This window comes from Hyaena hyaena, unplaced genomic scaffold, assembly GCF_003009895.1.
Source record: "Hyaena hyaena isolate Hyena2069 unplaced genomic scaffold, ASM300989v1 scaffold_146, whole genome shotgun sequence".
NCBI lineage: Eukaryota > Metazoa > Chordata > Mammalia > Carnivora > Hyaenidae > Hyaena > Hyaena hyaena.
Window position 1 is genome coordinate 424,049 of NW_024080778.1, and position 21,243 is coordinate 445,291.

Here is a 21,243-nt window from a genome sequence, read left to right on the forward strand (position 1 = left end):
TTTTAATTTGCTAATAATGACAAGATGGGCGCCCATCCCCCATGCCAGCTCCTGTGACTGGGGCACCAACAAGAAAATATGAGTTACCCTATCCATCCTTCTGTTCTCTTTTGCCAACTTCTTGGTGTCTCCCCTGTGTTGAGAGTCACCTGATAAGGTCCCTCTGGCTGCTGGTTGTATTGTTTGAGAAATGAAGTTGTCTTTTTCAGTGATCCATAAAGATGTGCCTGGAGATAATAAGAAAAAGAGGCAGCCATTACATTAAATAAATAAATGTCCAGATCATCACGGAAGTTTAATTCAGTACTCAAGACAGGGAAGTCACATGTGAATGTAAGAAAACAACCTGAAGAATGAATGCAAGTGTTTGTGGCATAACCAATAAATGGTGTTATTCCAAACTCTACACAAAGACTTTACGTATATTGGAGAAAGCAGAGAGGAAGGGATTTAGCCACTTTTGCTGAGACCAAGACGTCCTGGGCCAGTTGTTAAAACACTTGAATCTCAGATCCTGTGATAGCTCACCCGAATTAAATCTATGCCATGGAAAGGATTCATTCTCGTGGGTCACCTGTGGCTCCAGTTTCCCTGGATGCATTCATGTATTCATGTTAGCCTCCCATTAAATGTATCTGCTAAACCAAGAATAACAAAATTATACAACTGTGGCATTGTACAGATAAAACTTGCAGGTGGTGTTCTTAAACTATGCATCAGAATCTGCCTTATTTATTGAAAGGGAAATTACATTGTTTCCAGGGAGTTTGGGAACTACCATCTTCATTCTTAATCCTCTCAAATGAAGGAAATTACAAAATAAAATTGAGCTCACTATGCATATAAATAAGTAAAATGATGGCCTCAGTCCTCCCATGTGTGCTGAGGCAAAAGGAAGCATTGAGATTATCTTCTCTATAGCTTGTCCAAAGTATGACTTCTAGAAGCGATCCAGTTTATAATTATGACCAAAATGAACTGAGGTTTCTGATTGCCTAGCCCACTCACAATATAGCAGACTTTGACATGATTCCTGAATTACATTCTCATTCTCTATATCAGGAAATGATATGTTTTGTTTCTCGCCAGCTAGATGAGTGGTCAGTTTAATATAACACATATGTTGATCTTGTATCAAAATAAGTCTGACCTTTAAAAGCCAACTTGCATTTGGTACAACCCTTTTAGCAAGCAATTTGGCAACACATTTCACAGCCATAAAAATATTCATAGGCGTTGACCATGTAATCTCACACTTGGCAATTTCTCCCTAAAGGAATAACGTCTCCACTAAAAAAAGAAGTTATAATCATACAAAAAGGTATTGTAATATTACTCACAGTAGCAAAAATTAGAAAGTGTTCATTTACAATAACAGAAATAGTTAGGAAATTATTATGAGAGTATGATATACTCATTGAAAGGGAAGTGTTTGTCGCAGTATTAATAGAAAAAAATACAAACTCTTATCTGTCCTACAATTATAGTACTTATTATTTTTGTAAAACAGATAAAAGACACAGAAAAACTGATAATAATTTGACTAGGCAGTTAGATTATGGGTTTTCCTTCCTTTTTAAGTTAAGATTTGGTTGTTTAGGTTGTAATTTTAAGTATTTTTTGCCCATAATCAAAACTTTATTGAAAAACTGACACCAAAATAGGAGGTCACTGTTGTATACCTTACAAAATTAAACATAATTTGCTAATATTGGTAGAGTGACTCAAATTACTGATAAGGCTTTCTGCAATATAACACGAGTTCAAGAGGCTGTGTGGATCATGAGTGTTGCTTTCTTTTAGATGAGCACCCTTCTGGGAGTCTGGCCTTCCCTCCTGCTGGCCGGCCCAACGCTGTTGAACAGCCTTTGAACACAAAGAACCATCTGAGCATGGCTGAAAACTGTGATAATCGTGTAGCAACCTAGACATTTTACATCCATAAAATAGAAGTCTGGACTTTGAACTAACCATTTCTTTTTATGTTTTGTTCTTTTCTTCTTCCAAGGACAGTGTAGTAAATCTCTAGCCAAAAGCATGTTGATCCTTTTGCAATCCTAGCCAGTCCCAATCTTTAAGGCCTGAAGTTGTAATGTTAAAGGAAACTTAGTAAGATATCCACTGACCTTCAGATGAAGAGCAGTATGTTCAGTTGTCTTATAACCCAAAAACCCTTTCTCAGGTGTGCTGCCTCTAATAGTGCTCTCTTTTGGACTGCCTTGATTACTAAAAGGAAAATAACATTTAAAAATAATATAATTCCCTTGGGGCACCTAGGTGGCTCAGTTGGTTAAGCATCAAACCTCAGCTCACTCAGGTCATGATCTCACAGTTCAGGAGTTCAAACCCTGTGGCGGACTCTGTGCTGAGAGCTCAGAGTCTGGGGTCTGCTTTGGATTCTGTGTCTCCCTCTCTCTCTGCCCCTCCCCTGCGCTCTCTCTCTCTCTCTCTCTCTCAAAATAAATAAAGATTTAAAAATTTTTAAAAAACCCGAGACATAAGATGGAATGATTCTGCAAAGGATGCTTGGTTTAAAATTTCAAATCTCCATCTTCTCCATTGTTAGCAAGTTAATTTTTATCCATCATATTTATGTATTTCCAGCATAGGAGGAGAAACATAAAAAAGCCTTGACAGGACATGGGGTGACTGGGTGGCTCAGTCGGTTAAGCATCTGACTTTGGCTCAGGTCATGATCTCACAGTTCATGGGTTCGAGCCCACGTCGGGCTCTATGCTGACAGCTCAGAGCCTGGAGCCTGTTTCAGATGCTGTGTCTCCTTCTCTCTCTGCCCTTCCCCTGCTCATGCTCTGTCTCTCTGTCACTCAAAAATAAATAAACATTTAAAAAAAGAAGCCTTGACAGGACAGTTTTTCTCTGACAATTACTGAGAAGGTAGCTGTTTACTTGACATAATTACTGAAAGTTGGCATGTGTGGGTGGAAACATGTACTTACTACTGTTTTATATAATAATTTCATATTTCCACCTAACGTACGTAGTTGTTTCCAGTCTATTTTTTATGTATATGTACAGGTTTACTAACGCATTTCCTTTAAAATTTCTTTTGAGGATATTTGGAGTTGGCTCACCATGGTGTCCCTTCAAGATGAGACTTTCCACCATTTCCTATCAAGCTTATCTTAATACTGTTGAATATTTCTCTTTACCTCAGGTAAGTGTTAACCTAGTAATGAAATATGATTCTGAAGCTTTAAAACAAATTTCCATGTGGAACGTTTCATGTGTAGGAAATTTTAGATATATAATAATCTTTTTTAATGTTTATTTTGACAGTATGCACACATGAGTAGGGGAAGAGCAGAGGGAGAAGGAGAATCCCAAGAAGGCTCCACACTCTGTGCAGAGCCTGAATCAGGACCCAGTCTCATGAACTATGAGTTCATGACCTGAGCCGAAATCAGGAGTTGGATCCTTAACTGACTGAGCCACTCAGGCGCCCCTAGATGTATAATAATCTTTATCCACATCTGAGTCTTCAGCAAGACCCATTCTTTGAGAAAAAATAAATGCCTGGAGTAGAAAACATAGCTCCCAGGAGAGTAGTCAAATCTGGATTAGATTGGCTAGGGATTAAAAGATAAAGGCAGCTGGGGCGCCTGGGTGGCTTAGTCGGTTAAGAGTCCAACTTTCGCTTAGGTCATGATCTCGCGGTTCGTGGGTTTGAGCCCCACGTCGGGCTCTGTGCTGACTGCCAGCTCAGAGCCTGGAGCCTGTTTCAGTCTGTGACTCCCNCACAATCCCTCTGAACATGGGGTGATGTGCCTGGGGACCATGGAGGGGTCAGGTGCTTCCTCCGCCATGGCAGTTTTTTGCAGGAAGTGCTCCTGTGTCATCAGGAGAGCAAGACTTAATCCAAAATGCCCAGGTCCCAGGGCGCCTGGGTGGCTTAGTCGGTTAAGCGTCCGACTTTCGCTTAGGTCATGATCTCGCAGTTCGTGGGTTCGAGCCCCGCGTCGGGCCCTGTGCTGACTGCCAGCTCAGAGCCTGGAGCCTGTTTCAGTCTGTGACTCCCTCTCTCTCTGACCCTCCCCTGCCCACACTGTCTCTCTCTTTCTCCTAGAAATAAATAAAACATTAAAAAAAAAAGATAAAGGCAGGAATTGTGGCTGTAAATTTAAGATTTTTATATTTATGAATAAAAACATAATTTTTTATCTCTTACATTTACAGAGAGGTATACCAAAAGCATAGAATCAAAATTTAGAAATAATTTTGAATGTGTCAGTGATAATTCATGAATGAAGTTACAGGGTCTTCTGGATTTGAAAAATATTTATAATAGGGCTGGCATTTATCTGAAGGGATTGGTGTAGTTTGATTCATTCTTGCAGCACCACAGGAATCATATTCTACTTCCGATGTGGAAGAACCCCTTCACTCTGAGGAAAAGAGCAAATAAATACGTTAATTAACCCATAATCACACAAATAAGAAAACCGACGCTGGGAATAGTCCTTGGATATTATGCATTTCCCGTTTCCTTTTATGACTCTCTAAAATTATTATTGCTTGATGGCTGGCTTATTTTTTTTTTTAATTTAAATTCCAGTTAGTTAATACACAGTGTAACATTAGTTTTAAGTATACAGTATAGTGATTCAGCACTTCCAAATATCACCCGGTACTCATCAGGACAAGGGCACTCCTTAATCCCAGTCACCTATTTCACTCATCCCTCACCCATCTCCCCTCTGGTGATCATCATGTTCTCTACAGTTAAAAGTCTCTTTCTTGGCTTGCCTCTCTCTCTCTCTTTTTTCCTTATGATCATTTGTTTCTTAAATTCCACATATGAGTAAAATCGTATGGTGTTTATCTTTCTCTGACTTATTTTGCTTAACATAATACTCTAGCTCAATCCATGTCATTGCAAATGGCAAGATTTCATTCTTTTTTGTGGCTGAATAATATTCCATGGTATGGACCATTATTCAGCATACATATATATATATACATATATATATATATATACACACACACATACCACCTCTTCTTTATCCATTCATCAGTTGATGGACTTTTGAGCTGTTTCCATAATTTGGCTATTGTAGATAATGCTCCTATAAACACTGGAGCATTAGTATTTTTGTATTCTTTGGGTAAATAGTACAGGTGCTGGGTCATAGGATAGTTCTATTTTTAACTTTTTGAGGAACTTCCATACTATTTTCCAGAGTGGTTGCTCTGGTTCGCATTCCTTCCAACAGTGCAAGAGGACTCCCCTTTCTCTGCATCCTTGCCAACAACTGTTGTTTCTTATGTTTTTTATTCTAGCCATCCTGACAGGTTTGAAGTGCTATCTCATTGTAGTTTTGATTTGTATTTTCCTGATGATGAGTGATGTTGAGCATCTTTTCATGTGGATGACTTATTTTTATTTAAAGTTAATTATCACAGAAGGAACTACTCCAGAGTACTCTTACCAGATTGCTAAGTCACATGACAAGACATACATCTTGTCAATAAAGAGATAGTGCCTGGCACAGAGCTGGCACTCGGTATATCTTTGTCAAGTGAAGAAATGAATGACTAGCAAGTTAAAAGTGAAAAGAAACAGATGACAACATTTTGTAGTATGTGTGCATGTGTGCGTGTGTGTGTGAGTGTGTGTGTGCGAATAGAGACAAAAATCTACCCACAGCCAAATAGTTTCCAGAAACCCAATAACAGCAAAGTCCTCTGTGAAGCTGATGGTTATGTGAAGTACCTTTCCCCCATACAAGTCATTCCCCAAAGATAGCATCATCTCAAAGTAAAACCCCACTTCATCATGTGGAAAACTCCGAGGAATACTAGTGAGGAATAGAAATGCATCTCTTCTACTCTAGGAGGAAATGAGGCCACTGGGAAGGGGAAGCCATGCACCCATACAAGAAGCCCTGTGACCCCATACAACCTCCCAGCTGCCTAGGGAACAAAGCCAACATGTGGATCTCAACCTCAAATGCCACAATGAGAGAGAGAATCTAGTGTGTGGCATTTGAGGCCCACAGCCAGAGACACACCCTGTTTTCTACCACAGCTGTCCATGCTTGGATGGGGACAAGGAGGAGGCCAACTGAGAGCAAAGTCAGAGGACACAGGAGTGAATTTGGTGCTTAGACTCACTTAATATTTAAACAAATTGATCTTTGCTAGAAACCTCTTTAAACCAGAATTCATTTGATGGCTCTGTTGCTTTGTGTTTTCCAGCATGACGCAGTGCTTAGAGCAATTCACACTTACTGACTCTGTACTTAACATTCACCTAAAAGTCACTGATAAGATCAAGAAACAAATCAAGAGAGAACACCAAGCTCACCAAAACCCAATAATATGCCTTTTACTTAATCTGCTATAAAAAGACTACTTACTCTAAAATGAATAGAGGAAATTTTTCAGTATCTTAGAAGTCTATTTCACGTGCTTTTTTTTAATGTTTCTAAGCACCCAGTTAATCACATTCCTGAGAAAGGTGACATTTCTGGGGCACAGAAAGAGTGGTATTCATAGATATTTCCCTAATCACATTACTGCCGCCTGCCAAGAATATCCAGTTGATTTCTCAAGGGAATGTATCTCACTTGAAGTACCTTGGATTGCATGCATTTGTTTTATACTGATTGTGTTGAGTCAAATGCTATTGGGCATTTAGTCCAGCAACGCTTAACCAAATTCTGTTCTCCTAGCCTAACATCAGGCTGCAAGTAATTCAGCTGCACTGAAGTGAGGAAACCTGGGTACCAATGATGGCTCTGACCTTGGAGAGGTCACAAAAGACCAGACACTAGGGAAAACATCTAATTCTGACCAATCCATGAGGTGGACAATGCAGGAAGTAGGGGGCAGGCTCAAGTTTGTGAGGCTGTTGACCGTAACTAAGACCCAGCTGACACCTGACTTTCACATTAACATCTTCCCTTTGAAAAAGAGGCTTGACGAAAGGGAAGGGAAAAAAACTAAACAGGAGAAAGAATACCAAAAGAGCTCCTGGTAATACCTCCTTGAATGGAAATATCAAGATAGAAAAACAACTTCTCTCTTTAAGAATGAGACAGTTATTTAAATTGTGAAGAATTTAAATCAAATAAAACATATAAAATAAAATCATTTTTAACAGAATTCTATTTATTTGCTTCATGTTTATTTATTTTTGAGAGAGAGAGAGAGAGAGAGCAAGCAAGCACAAGCAGGGGAGGAGCAGAGAGAGAGGAGAGAGGGAGACCCAGAATCTAAAGCAGGTTCCAGGCTCTGAACTGTCAGCACAGAGCCTGACGCAGGGCTCGAACTCATGGACTATGAGATCATGACCTGAGTCAAAGTTGAATGCTTAACCAACTGAGCCGCTCAGGTGCCCCCAGAATACTATTTAAATGGTCGTATTGGTTTTATAAAATAAAACGTATTGAGAATATTTGGGTAAGTTAGTGAACTTTTAATTAGTTTAAATATTTTTCCTTTATAGAAGTAATATATGATTATGGCAGAAAATTTGGAAAATAGAAAAACACAGCAAGAGGGAAAAAATTTATTGCTCATAGTCCCAACCATCTGGAGGCAATAATTAAAAACAAATGCATTTCCTTCTGCATATATTTTAGAGTTGTGATCATATGATATAAATGTTAATTTTAGTTTTAAAAAATAACATGTTTTCTAATGATAAAAGTAATATCCATTTATTGTAAAAAAAACTTTGGCAAATACAGAAAAGAAAAATCAGTCTAAAATCCACAATTGGTATGTTGTTACTTTATGCCAAAAGGAAAATGAAACATGAAGTACCAACATTTTACTTTACAAAGCTTTTACGAAAGGCCCTGATTTTGAATCTGCAAAGAAATCATAGAAGAAAGATATACTTCTAAGGTAAGCTTCTCTAGTTATAACTTTAAGGTATATTCATATACGTCTAAGGTAAATGCTGAGGTAAATTTGCTTTCTTATTAGAAATTATTCTGAAAATTGTTTAGACACATCACTTCTTCAGATCTCTTAAATTCATTGTCTATACAGTGTACCCAGAAGGAGGTAAAGATTATATCCAACTCAGTGCCAAGGTCCCAGTGGTTTCTCCAGGCTATATTCAGTTAAGATTATAGCTCAGAGATGGGAGGGTTTTAGTACTAAAATTTAGAGACACAACTTTACTTGAATCATAGCTAAGCTTATAGCAAATAATACCAGTTAGACATCAGGAAGAAGCTCTAATACAGTGGTCTCAACCTCAGCTGTGCATCATATAACCAACTGGGGATATTTTAAAACCCCAGAGGTAGGCTCAGACCAGTGAAATCTGAATCTCTGGGATCTGGCATCAGCATTTTAAAAAGTAGGTGATTCCAATGTACAATCAAGGTTGAGAGTCCTGCTCTAGGGAGAAAACATTGCATTTCTACACCCAGTAATGCTTAGAATACATAGAATGTCTTTCACCTAGATGACCATACTCCTGTCCTACAATGTAGGTTAAAGCTAACCAGAGAAAGGGCATATTTTTTATTTCCTAATTTCATATTTTTAAAAATTTTAATTGTAAATATACTTTAAACATACATAGTCTGATCCTTCTATTGTGACGTTCCCAGAAATATTTTTAAATTTACAAAACTAAGTTAATTCACCAAAAATTTAATTCATCAAAATTTTGGATTATATTTGCTCTCTACTTCACACCATGCATAAATTAAAATTGCACATAAATTAAAAGTTTCACAGTAAATACAGCTGTAAAAAGTGCAGGAGAACATTTGGAGAGTAAATATGCAATTTGATGACAAGGAGGACTTTTTAAGTACAGTAGTAAGGCCAGAAATCATAAGTGTGAATATGAACTGATTAACTATCCAGCAATGTAAAAGTTCTCTATGCAAAATGCATGTGAAAAGCAAGGGAAGAATATTTGCAATGTTTATAGGAGATGTACAGTCGATATGCTTAATACTGAAATATTCTTACAAACTAAATAGGTAAAGACCAACCCAAAAGAAAAATGTGAAGTCAAAAAATAAGCTATTTACCAAAAAATAAACAACCAAAACACCAAAATATATGGGCAAATAGATATTCAATCTCAGCTAGAAAAAAATTAATTCAAATTGAAATAATAAATGGCCTCCTACAAGACTAAGGAGGTCTTGATTCTCTTGGTGGGGAAGTAACTCCAAAATATCCTTTCTCCATATTCACCAGTTTTTAACATTTTGCCACACTGCATTATCAATCTCTTGCTCTTTCCAAATACATATGGAAGAGTAGGTTGCATACATCATCGTATATCATTCTTCTTTACTCCCCAGTTTTACATGTGCATCTCTATTTTAGTTTTTGATTATCCTTTGTAAGAATTTGTTTTCTGCCATCAAGCAAAAAGTTAATAATTTAGCTCATTCGTGTTTCAGTATAAGTGGATATCAGAGCCATAAAACTATTCTCCAAAGGAATTTCCTTGGTCATGATGTCACCTATTAAATAATCATATATGACACCTGGCAAATTGAGAGACATGGTCACTTCTGAGAGTTTGGCCTCTGAAACATGACCACAATCAATTAAGTTTGTAGCCATACATGAAGAACTCTATTTTAATTCCAAGAGTACTAGAAGGCCATTTTATCAAGGAGCAGACTGCCATTCGTGCACATAAGCACTAGATGCACACACATTATTCAAAGAAGCCAAGAAGCTGGGACACACCCCTTGAGCAATGCTTTGAAAATTAAAACCCCAGGTGTCCAATTTTACAAATGTGCAAATTGCTAAAGTGAAATAAGATTCTGCTAAGGGTAAAAGGATATCAGGATTGGCAGGAGTGTGTGAAGAGATGGGGGAAGGAGTCCTGAGGAAAGAGAATTTAATGAATGTTGAGTTTGTAAGTATTTTCCTGGGCCAAGAAAACACTCCATTTGTCCAGAAGAAAGAGAATCAGCTGCTGCGTTTGAGCACTGGCTATAGATATAGTATGTTGGAACATATGGCATAGATCATGTTTAAACAAATACCAAAAATGCCTGCTTAAAGCAGTCATATTCTAATAATATATATGCACTGTTGAATTCTATCTAAAGATGCACCTTGGAATGCCTGAGTGGCTCAGTCAGTTAAGCGTCTGACTCTTAATTTCAGCTCAGATCATGATCTAATGGTTCCTGAGTTCGAGCCCCGGGTCCGCCTCTGCGCTGAAAGCATAGAGTTTGCTAGGGATTTTCTCTCTGCCTCCTTCTCTGCCTCTCCCTCGCTCACATGCTCTCCCTCTCAAAATAAATAAACTTAAAAAAAAAAGATGCACCTTAATTACATTAATATCAAAATCAATTTTCAATTTTTCAGTTTTCACTGCTAATTAAATGTTAGTCTTCCCAAACAAGCTAAGGAACCTGACTTAACCACTTATATTCATTGAAATTCTGTTGTCTGTTCCAGTATGGGTTGAATGTGTGAAAAATGATTATGATCGTAAACTCTGCCAACCTGAACAAAAATAGTTTCATTCCAAATTTCTATCTACAGGGTAGGGTTTTCATTTCCTACCTTCATTCTAATCTTTGATCTAATATGCTGCATTATTGTTTGTTTTTCATACTTTGAAACAATTTCAAACTCATAAAGTTACAAGTGAACTCTAAAATATCCTTTATCCCTTTATCCAGATTCACCCATTGTTAACATTTTGCCACATTTGCCCTCTCAACCTCTTGCACTTTCCAAATATGTATTAAAGCATAGGTTGCATCATTGTGATACATCATGACCCTTTACTTCTCAGTCTTACGTGCGCATCTCTTAAGAACAGGAATATTGACTTTATTCTGTTACATAACTTCAGGACAGTTATTAAATTCAAAACCCTCAACATGGATATAATACTTTTACCTAATCAGTCATCCTTATCCCAGTTTTATCAGTTATGTGCTTAATACTTTTTCTCTCTTCAAAGAGTCCAGGATCCAGTGCAGGATAACATTGTATTTAGTTGTTATTTAGTCTTTGGTCTCCATTAATCTGGAGCAGTTTGTCAGCCTTTCTTTATCTTTAATGACAGAAGTACATTCAAAGAATACCAGTCAGTTTTCTTCAAGTGTTCCTCAATTTGGGCTAGTCTGCTGTTTTCTCATAAGACTCTGTTTATTGCATCCCAGCCAGAATACTATGTAACTGATACTGTGTCCTTCTCAGGAAATCAAATATTAAGGCAGATTATGTCTGTTGTCCCCTTCCTAGTGATGTTAATTTTCTTTTCCTAATGGTTTGTTCTGCTTATCCACTGTATAATTATTTTTTCCCATTGCAATAATGAGCAGGCTATGGGGAGACATTTGGAAAATCATGCAATTTTCCAAATGGAAAATCATCCTGATCCTCCTCAATCCCCCCCCCCCGAGATTTGTTATTTATTGGTGATTCTTGCTCAAACCAATCTTCAGTATGATGATTAGAAAACAGTGATTTTCCAACTCCTGATTTATCAATCAGCTTTCTGCTATAAGGAATAGCTCTGACTTTGCATCTATCTATCTATCTTTCTATCTATCTTTCTATCTATCATCTATCTATCTATCTTTCTTTCTATCTATCTATCTATCTATCTATCTATCATCTATCTATCTATCCATCCATCCATATTCTTACCTACCTACCTACCTACCTACCTACCTGTCTGTTATATACTATCCATGGATTGACTCGTGGATTTCTATTTTACTTAGTGGGTTATAATTCATTACTGTCCTTACTTATTTTTATGCTCAAATTGTCTCAGATTTAGCCAGGAGAAGAAGCTTCAAAGTGGTTTCAAGGGGGCTTCTGACATTACCCCATCACTTTTTTTTTTATTACTTCTTTATATTCTGACACAAGATGCTTCTGATTCAACTGTTACCTTCCCTACCACAGTCTTGAAATCAGCTGTTTCTACAAGGAATGTTCCTTTTAATGGGGAATGGTATTTAGTAAGCAGGATTTACTAAGTGTATTGATTACTATTGGAATGTAATTGCTTACAACTGGTTCAAAAAGCAGAGAACTAAAAAAGACAAACATACGTAGATGAATGGATGTAGACAGATGGATAGATAGATGAAATAATCAGTTCATACCTTCAATTCCAAATTTCAATCCACCCGACCAGGTTTTTCCTTGCTTTTATTTTCCCTGAATTTGTTTCTTCCTGAACAGTATAAATCCTGTTTTCCAAGAATATCAACCCATTCGCTCATCACTTATTCCTACAATGCATAGGAAATCATTTTAGAATTGTTACACTGATAATATGCCAGAAAAAATACCAAAAAAAAAAAAAAAAAGACTTCAAGATTTGTTTGTGGGTCTTTTTCCCCTTAGACCAAGATTATGTAGTAAAAGGACTATATTCGAAAGTCACTTGGGAAAAACTTCCATTTCTAGTAAGATGGAATATACACTTTTCTTTATTCCTTCTGTTCAATACAACTAAAAAATGTGGACTTTATGCTTAAACAGAAGACTCTGAAACAGGGAGAGAAGGAAAACTAGCGAGGGATTTCAAGACCCAAAGGACAACAAGATGATCAGTTCCCTGGCTTTTTCTTTTTGGCTTCTGTGTGCCACTTGGAGCTGATGAAACTGGCGATCTAGAAATGCCAACCAGCATGAACAAAAACAAAAGGCTGCCTTCTCTAGCCAAAGAGTTAGGAAAGGGCAGTCTAGTGAGACAGGAAACTTTTGGACAATAACCGGTCTACTCCAGTCAAATACTGCAGATAAAACTGGGGCCCCACCTTGACTGCCAGCAAAGGCCAGATGAGGAGCTTCGACTTTCATCCTTGCCAGACTGTAATGAAGCCTCTCCCCACTGCACATTAATCTACAATTATCTTAAAATTAAAATTTTAATTTAAAACAAAAATGAGGGGCGCCTGGGTGGCTTAGTCAGTTAAGCGTCCGACTTTCACTTAGGTCATGATCTTGCTGTTCGTGGGTTCAGGCCCCGCGTCGGGCTCTGTGCTGACTGCCAGCTCAGAGCCTGGAGCCTGTTTCAGTCTGTGACTCCTTCTCTCTCTGACCCTCCCCTGCTCACGCTGTCTCTCTCTCTCTCTCTCCTAGAAATAAACAAAAAAAATTTTTAAAAATTAAAAAAAAATGAAAAACATTTGAACTATTCTTCCATTCTCCCCCCTTCAATGTGGACATGTTACGAATTGGAAATACAGTTGGAATATTTTGGTTTTGTTTGCATTTAATTTGTTTTTATTTTCCCATGCTTGTGGTTTCAACTGTAATTTTTTAATATGTAGAACTTTAATACTCTTCCAAAAGGAAAAAATTTCTCAAGAAAGTAACTCAGAGAAGTGTGCTCTTTCCCATATTCCTCCCACCCTAAACCACCCCCTCCTCACCTCCTGCTTCTCCATGCGCGTCCTTAGTAGGCAATCTGTTTCATTGCTTTCTTGTTACCTGTGTTTCCTTTGAAAGAATAAGCAAATATATGTGTGTATGTTTTATTACCTCCCTTTTTTTCTAAGTAGTGTCTATCTCCAGAAAAACAAAGTTTGTTGGTATTTTTATTGGGATATTAAATTTATAAATTAACTTGGACATAACTTATATCTTGATGGTGTTGAAACATCCTAATCAGGAATAAGGAATGCCTGTCTTTTTGTTCAAATTTTTGTTTGTATCGTTCAGGTTTGATTTTTCCTTAAGTAAATTGTAAATACTCCACATTTCATCTATTCCTAAATATTTTGGATTTTTTTTTTTTTTGGTTATTGTAAACAACACTTTCTTTTCCAAACTATCTTCTATTGCTTATTATTTGTATATACAAAAGTTATTCATTTGGGTGTGTTGATTTTATATACTGCCACTTGCTGATTTATTCTTTTGAGTTGTTTTACCACTAATTCTTTAGATTTTCCAGCATTAGTGTCACATCATCTGCAAGCAGAGATAATTTTACTTCCTTTTGTTGTTGTTGTTGTTGTTGTTGTTACAATTTTGTGTCATCTTATCTTGTTGTGCCCAAATCACGAGTCCCAGAGACCTCCAAGGAGCTGGCACCGATGCAAATACAAAAGGGTCTTTATTACAAGCTCGAGCAGGGGCTCACCAGCCTACCGGTGTCATGGCAGCAAGGTGAAGCGAAGAACAATAGCGAACAGGGTTTTTAAGGAGTAAGAGATGGGAGTGTTACAGTACATGTAGCATCATCACATAAGCACCAATTACAATTACAGCTTTGACCATTCAGTATCTGTGAAGTGTTCGTTACTTTTGGTGGGACCCAATCATGACTCTTGAGAATCCTTTGAAAATGACTAATTATGAGGTGAGTTCAAAGGGCCCACGTGGGGTTCAGGCAAGCAGTGAGAAATTGGCTAGTTTGTATCTGCAGTTCCCAGCCTTGACTCAGACCATAGGAATGTTTCTTTTTTCTTTTTGATTAGCTGAACTGAGGGCGGTCTGAGGATGGCTTTAGCCTCGAACAATCTGAGGCTTTTCCTGGGACTGAGACTGGGGCTACGTGCAGCCCGAGGTTTCTCTTAATGGAGGACTAAATTTTTGGCTCTTTATTCTAATTGAGTTGGTTAATACCTCTAGTACTATGTTAAATGATAGTGAAGATAGTAGGCATTCTTGCCTTGTTCCTGTCCTCTGTGGTATGTCTTTGTGTTTTCACATTAGGTAAAATGTTGCCTGTGTGTGTGTATACACATATGGACACATACACACACACATGTGTGCGTATACATTAATGTGTCTGTGTATGTGTTAACCTTAACCATATTAAAATATGTCACATTTCCTTATCAATGATCTATGATATATGAACATTATACATAAAGGAGGTATGCACCCATTTTTATTTTTTGACCATTTTTATTAGGAATAGTGTTGCATTTTATCAAAGGCTTTTTGAGAACTATTAATATATTACTATAGTAGTTTATGTTAATAGACTTCCTAACATTAAACCATCCTTGCATTTCTTTATAAACCCTTCTTAGTCATGATGTTTTCTTTCTTTCTTTTTTTTTTTTTTTAATATTTATTTATTTTTGAGAGAGAGGACAGGAAGGGAGAGACAGAGAGACAGAGGGAGACACAGAATCCAAAAAAGGCTCCAGGCTCTGAGCTGTCAGCACAGAGCCCAACACAGTACTCACGAATCGTGAGATCATTACCTGAGCTAGAGTCAGATGCTTAACTGAGCCACCCAGGCATCCCAGTCATGACGTTTTCTTAATGTGGTGTTGAAGTCTGTTGACTAAAATTTTATTTTGGATTTTTTTGCATTACTGTTCATAAATGATATGATCTGAAATATTCTTTTAAAACTGTCATATTTAGATATTAGTGTTCTAATTGTTTTGTAAAAAGAATTTGAAATTTTTCCTTCATTCTCTCTAAAGCAATTTAAGTAGCACTAAGACTATCTCTTTTGATCTCTTTTGGAGCATTCTCTTATGATATAATCTGGGCCTGGTGACTTTTGTGGGACAGTTCCTTGATTGCTTCTTTTAATTCTCTTGTAATTGCTCTGCTTATGCTTTCCATCAATACTTGGGTCCATTTTGGTAAATTGTATTTTCCTATGAAATGATGCATGTCATCTAGATTTTCTAATTTATTTACATATGGTATGCAAAGTAGTCTTTTCTGATTTTTAAAATTTTCTGTGTATCATTAGTTATTTCACTTTTGTCATTTTATGTTGTGTATTTGTGGTTTACTTCTTTTTTAAAATTAAGTTTCTTAGTGATTCATATCCTTTGTTGATTTTTTTCAAAAGAGCAGAATTATTTGAGTTCCTGTTTTTCTATTTTCTAGCTCATTAATGTCTATTTCTACCTTCATTGTTTGCTTCCTTAAGCTTTTTTTGTATATGTTTTTGTTTTCTAGTTTTTTGCAGATTTAATTTGCTTACTTTTATTCACTTTTATTTTTATTGACATATGTATTTGCCACTTATGAATATTCTACTGCTTGCTTTCATAAACTATCTTGATTTTTATATGTAGAATTTTAAATTATAACTATTTTTCAGAAATTCTGAAATTTCTGCTTATATTTTAGCTTTCAACAAGAGTTGTTTGTTGTTTTGCTTTTTACATCTAGGTAGGAGATTCTACTTGCTGAATTGAAGATGATGACCATATGTTTTTTACACTCTACTGACAGTTGGGGTCTGTTTACCTTCCCCTTCGATTATGGATTGTGCTGTACCTGCTTATATCAACAAAATATGTTGTTATGGGTATATCTTGAAGGAGAAACTTGTCAGTTTCTGCTTTGGTTGCTTGCATCCCTGAGCCACCATATAGGAGACTGACAACTCAGATACAGAGACCATGTAGAGTTCCTGAAACTAGAGACCGAAATAAACCCAGCCTTCCACTGTTCCCACCAACACACACACGTGTGAGTAGAGAAGCCATCTTGGAAGTGTATTTTTCAGGCCAAGTCATCCCAGCTGATTTCATTGCATCAAAAATGAACAAGCCAGGGACACCTGGGTGGCTCAGTCAGTTAAGCATCGGACTTCAACTCAGGCCATGATCTCACGGTTTGTGAGTTCCAGCCCCAAGTTGGGCTCTGTGCTGACAGCTCAGGTCCTGGAATCTGCTTTTGTTTCTGTGTCTCCCTCTCTCGCTGCTCCTCCCCCACCTGAGCTCTGTCTCTCCCCCTCCTCTTTAAAATACATAAACACTGGGGCGCCTGGGTGGCTTAGTCGGTTAAGCGTCCGACTTTCGCTTAGGTCATGATCTCGCGGTTCGTGGGTTCGAGCCCCGCGTCGGGCTCTGTGCTGACTGCCAGCTCAGAGCCTGGGGCCTGTTTCAGAGTCTGTATCTCCCTCTCTCTCTGACCCTCCCCTGCTCACGCTGTCTCTCTCTCTCTCTCCTAGAAATAAATAAAACATTAAAAAAAATTTAAAATACATAAACACTAAAAAAATGAAAAAGAGGTAGACTATTATTTTTAAAAAAATAAAGAAAAGAAATAAACAACCCAGCTCAGCTCTTTTCCAAATTCCTCCCTAACAAAATCATATGCAAAGTATGTTTTAAACCACTAGGTTTAAACCTCTTAGGAGAAGGGGGAAATAGCTTTTTATCTTCTATACACTTAGAGTTAAGTATAGAAAACTCCTGGCTTGCATTTTCTTTCCCCTGAGTTTCCTCAAAAAGCCCCTCTACTGTATTTGTTTAGTATGCTGTTTTTTAGAAATCTGATGGCTACCTAATTTTCCTAACCTAACAACTATGTTGACCTTTCTGCCAGGAAACCCTGAGGATATTTTTCTTTGTTTTTAAAAACAAATAGTTTTAATCTTTCTCTATTTGGTGCTTTGCTTACCTCTTTTTTTTTCACTTGGCTTTTAGGAAGGCATGCATTTTGTTCTTGTTTCAAAGAGTCTTTTATAGTGTCTTTAATTCTCTTCTTTCCTAATTAACATTTTACTATCTGGTCTATAATTTTAATTTATTTTTTTTTTTTTATTTTAGAGAGAGAGCATGCGAGTGGAGGAGAAGGGCAGAGACAAAGAGAGAGAATCTTAAGCAGGCTCCATGCTCCACACAGAGCCTGACATGGGGCTCAATCCCATGACCCTGGGATCGTGACTTGAGAAGAAATCAAGATTTGGACGCTGAATGTACTGAGCCACCCAGGTGCCCCTGGTCTGTAATTTTAAAATAGTATCCTTTGACTCCCACATCTTTCTTATATAGCAGACAATTAATTTCTACTCTCCTATTTCTCTATTTCCTCTCCTCCCATTCTTTAGTTGCATTCTTCCTACTCTGTGAGTTTGTACACTGTTCACATACAATTCTTCCACTCATGTGTCCACTCTTGTTTTAGTATTTGCTCTATAATTAGGTGCATTAAATGATCAGTATCAGTGCATTTGCTTTAATTTACCCCCTTTTCTTTCTTTTCTCTTATTACCATGCCTTTGACAAGTAAACCCTTCTCCAGCTCCTTCTCCCCTAAAAGCAATGCTTTTCCAAGGCTTCCAACTCTGGTACCACTCACTTTCCTGCCTCTTCCCTGTAGCTTATGCTAGGAACTAACAAGTCTCAGATGTGAGGTCCATATATTTGCACTTGTTTGCTTTTCATTTGCTGGTGGTTTTGTGATTTTGTCTTTGCTTCACATATACACTCAGCTCTCTTCTTTCTTTTTTTTTTTTTTAAATGTTTTATTTATTTCTAGGAGAGAGAGAGAGACAGCGTGAGCAGGGGAGGGTCAGAGAGAGAGGGAGTCACAGACTGAAACAGGCTCCAGGCTCTGAGCTGGCAGTCAGCACAGAGCCCGACGCGGGGCTCGAACCCACGAACCGCGGGATCATGACCTGAGTGAAAGTCGGACCCTCAACCGACTAAGCCACCCGGGCGCCCCAGCTCTCTTCTTTCTTGCAGTCACTTAAGTCTTCCTTCTCTTGCTCTCCATACTCAACCAGTTTCCAGCGGTGACAGGGCATTCACTGGAATTTGATGTTTATTTCTTTTATGGGCAATTTGTAGTTTATGCTATTCTCTGTCTCCTACTAATGCTAAAAATATGGGTCATATGTGGTTTTATTTGAAATTTTTTGTTAAACTAATAGTTTTGGGGTGATGTTTTTTGGGAGGATGCATGGAGATACTAGGATTTCAGTTACAGCCATTATTCTTCAGACCTGCTCTCTTGCCTTCTGCAATGTTTTCTCTTACAATTCTTCTGTACTTTTACCTTTCTTTCATTGCTCCTAGAGATCACAGAAATTCAGTGTGAGTGAAGACCAATGGAATTACTCTAAGAATTTAACTTCTTACTACTGTCTTAATGTTAAACACTTGGGAAATTCCATTAGACAAAAACAACAAAATGATGTATTAAAGTAATGGCAATGTTAGGAAAATTGCTGCTTTTCTCTGAGGACTTAATCGTGCTTGCAAATTGTACCAAAATAATACATAAACATTGAGGGATTTTTCCCTGAATAATTAAGATATAAATCATCAATATTATATTCTACACCAAAGAAAAAAAAATTACCATAACTCTCATCCATCCACTTAGTTGAAACTAACTGCATAAAAGGAAAACAACACCAACATATGCACTGGAAATATAGCCTAAATTGTTTCACTACTTAACAAATCAAGAGTCAGATATTTGTATACAAAATCAATTTTATTAGAAATTAAACAAAAAGTGGCTATTCATCAAGACAAATATTAGCATTATCTTTCAACTAAAACCAAGGAATATACTTTTATTAATTTTTCTTTCTCTCTGCTATCATCCCAGTGATTGATCAGAAGACTTGTAGTCTACAGGGTCCTTCAAGGTCCCTTCTGCATCATCCCTGACTCTGGAAATATTCGTGAATGTCTTGAATAGTACTATTGCAATGACGTCTTTCTGTTCCGTATTCTATCTCTTGTTGTTACCAAGAAAACTCATTGTGTATATTTTTTTAATGTGGAGCCCCTCTGCTTCTTTGTAATTCCAACACTGCTTCTACAGCCATTACATAGGACAGTATTTCTCAGAGCCTTTAACTCACCTGCATCATTCCCCTGGGTTGACTGTCAAATGCCATTTCCAAGGCCCAAGGTTGCTGAATCTGAATTTTTACCTGCTGAACCCAGTTGTCTCCACTGTAACAACCTAAGCATATGTTCCTCAACACCACGCTCTAGGACTATATTTAGTGCCATGTGCTGCACTGAGTTAGTCTGCTCTTCCCATAGTCTGTGCTCTAGGTTCTTAGCCCTTTCTTTTTTTAAGTTTATTTGTTTTGACAGAAGGGAGGGGGGTGAGAGAGGCAGAGAGAGAGAGGGAAAGAGAGAGTCCCAAGCAGGCTCCACACCACCAGCACAGAGCCCAATGTAGGGCTCAATCCCACAAACCTTGACATCATGACCTGAAACCAAGAGTTGCACACTCAACTGACTGAGCCACCCAGGCACCCCAGTTCTTAACCCATTCTTACATGATAAAGTTTCTAGATATTTGGTGATCTTGGTTTGGCCTTCTTATGGCTACTCCATAGTTTATCAAGGTCCTTATTATGGTACCCAAAATTAAATTTGCTCCTGTAGAAATGCTTTATTAATGTAGAGTATAGAGACACTGTTACCTTTCTTGATTTAACTACTACTTATATTAAAGTAACTTAATGCTACTGTATTTAGCAATTAAATGACTCTGTTGGTTAATATTGTAATGATTATAATCATTCTAAATCTAAATTTAAAATCTTAAGTCATAGATTTTTTTTATCACTTGAACATCCATATTTGTGCTAATTTAAATGCAAAATTTTATATTTATCCCTCTTAGATTTTATTCTGTTAATATGTCATCTTACTAAGATCCTTTTCAAGATTTGGTATCTTCACCTATCATATAAATGTGTTCATTGAGAGCTTTATTAGGCATGAAAAAACCTCTAGTAGAGAGCCACAGTTCCCTGTTTTCTTACCCTATTCTGTCTGAGGTTTTTATAATTGATTTTGATGAAGATAAGCAGAGCACCTTGGAGAATATGTATCAAAATATTCAAAGGCATAGAGATGCCAATTTTTACCACCCCCCCCCAAAAAAAGAAAGAAAAAATTGATTAGACAGAAAATTGGTTTATATTTTTAAAAATTACGATATAGAGTGGAAAATCACATGGTTTTTAATTAAGACAAAATAATTGAGAGAAATGTCTCTTTTGGCAACCACTTAGAATAGTTGCTCTGGTTTCTCAGATGTACATTTACTTTCCCCTTCCATTAGGAAAAGTTTGAGAATCACAAACATAAGACACTCTATTTTCATGTCCTCTGCAGAGTTGAGAAGTCTATATTTATCTATTCATTTACAAAATGCTAAATAGGGTAGAAGCACCCTAACAGACACTTTATCATGTTATTTAAAGCCATTACTAGACATTTTTGAGAGGAAGCAACCCATATTACTCCATCAAGTCAAGACAAATAACAATAGCTAGCTGCTATTTGATTTTCAAGGAGTCCTTTGATCTATCTGCCTACTAACGTCATAAAACAAGCCATTCTGGTTTATTGAAGCTTCTCCTTAGTTGACATTTGTTGGCTGCTAATGACCATAATATTCATTTCTGAATGCTCAAAAACAAACCTTTTAGCAATCTGTTGTCAATTCTGCAAACATGAATCAAGTTGCCTATAATTTCCAGAACCCACCCTATTGTCCTCTTCAAAAACAAAGATGAGGGGCGCCTGGGTGGCTCAGTCAGTT

The 21,243-nt window shown here is 37.3% G+C and overlaps 1 pseudogene; it reads right to left on the minus strand.

Annotated features, from left to right (window-relative positions):
- Positions 1-1,780: 1,780 nt before the first annotated feature.
- LOC120236143 lies at positions 1,781-2,071 on the minus strand (annotated as a pseudogene).
- Positions 2,072-21,243: the final 19,172 nt, after the last annotated feature.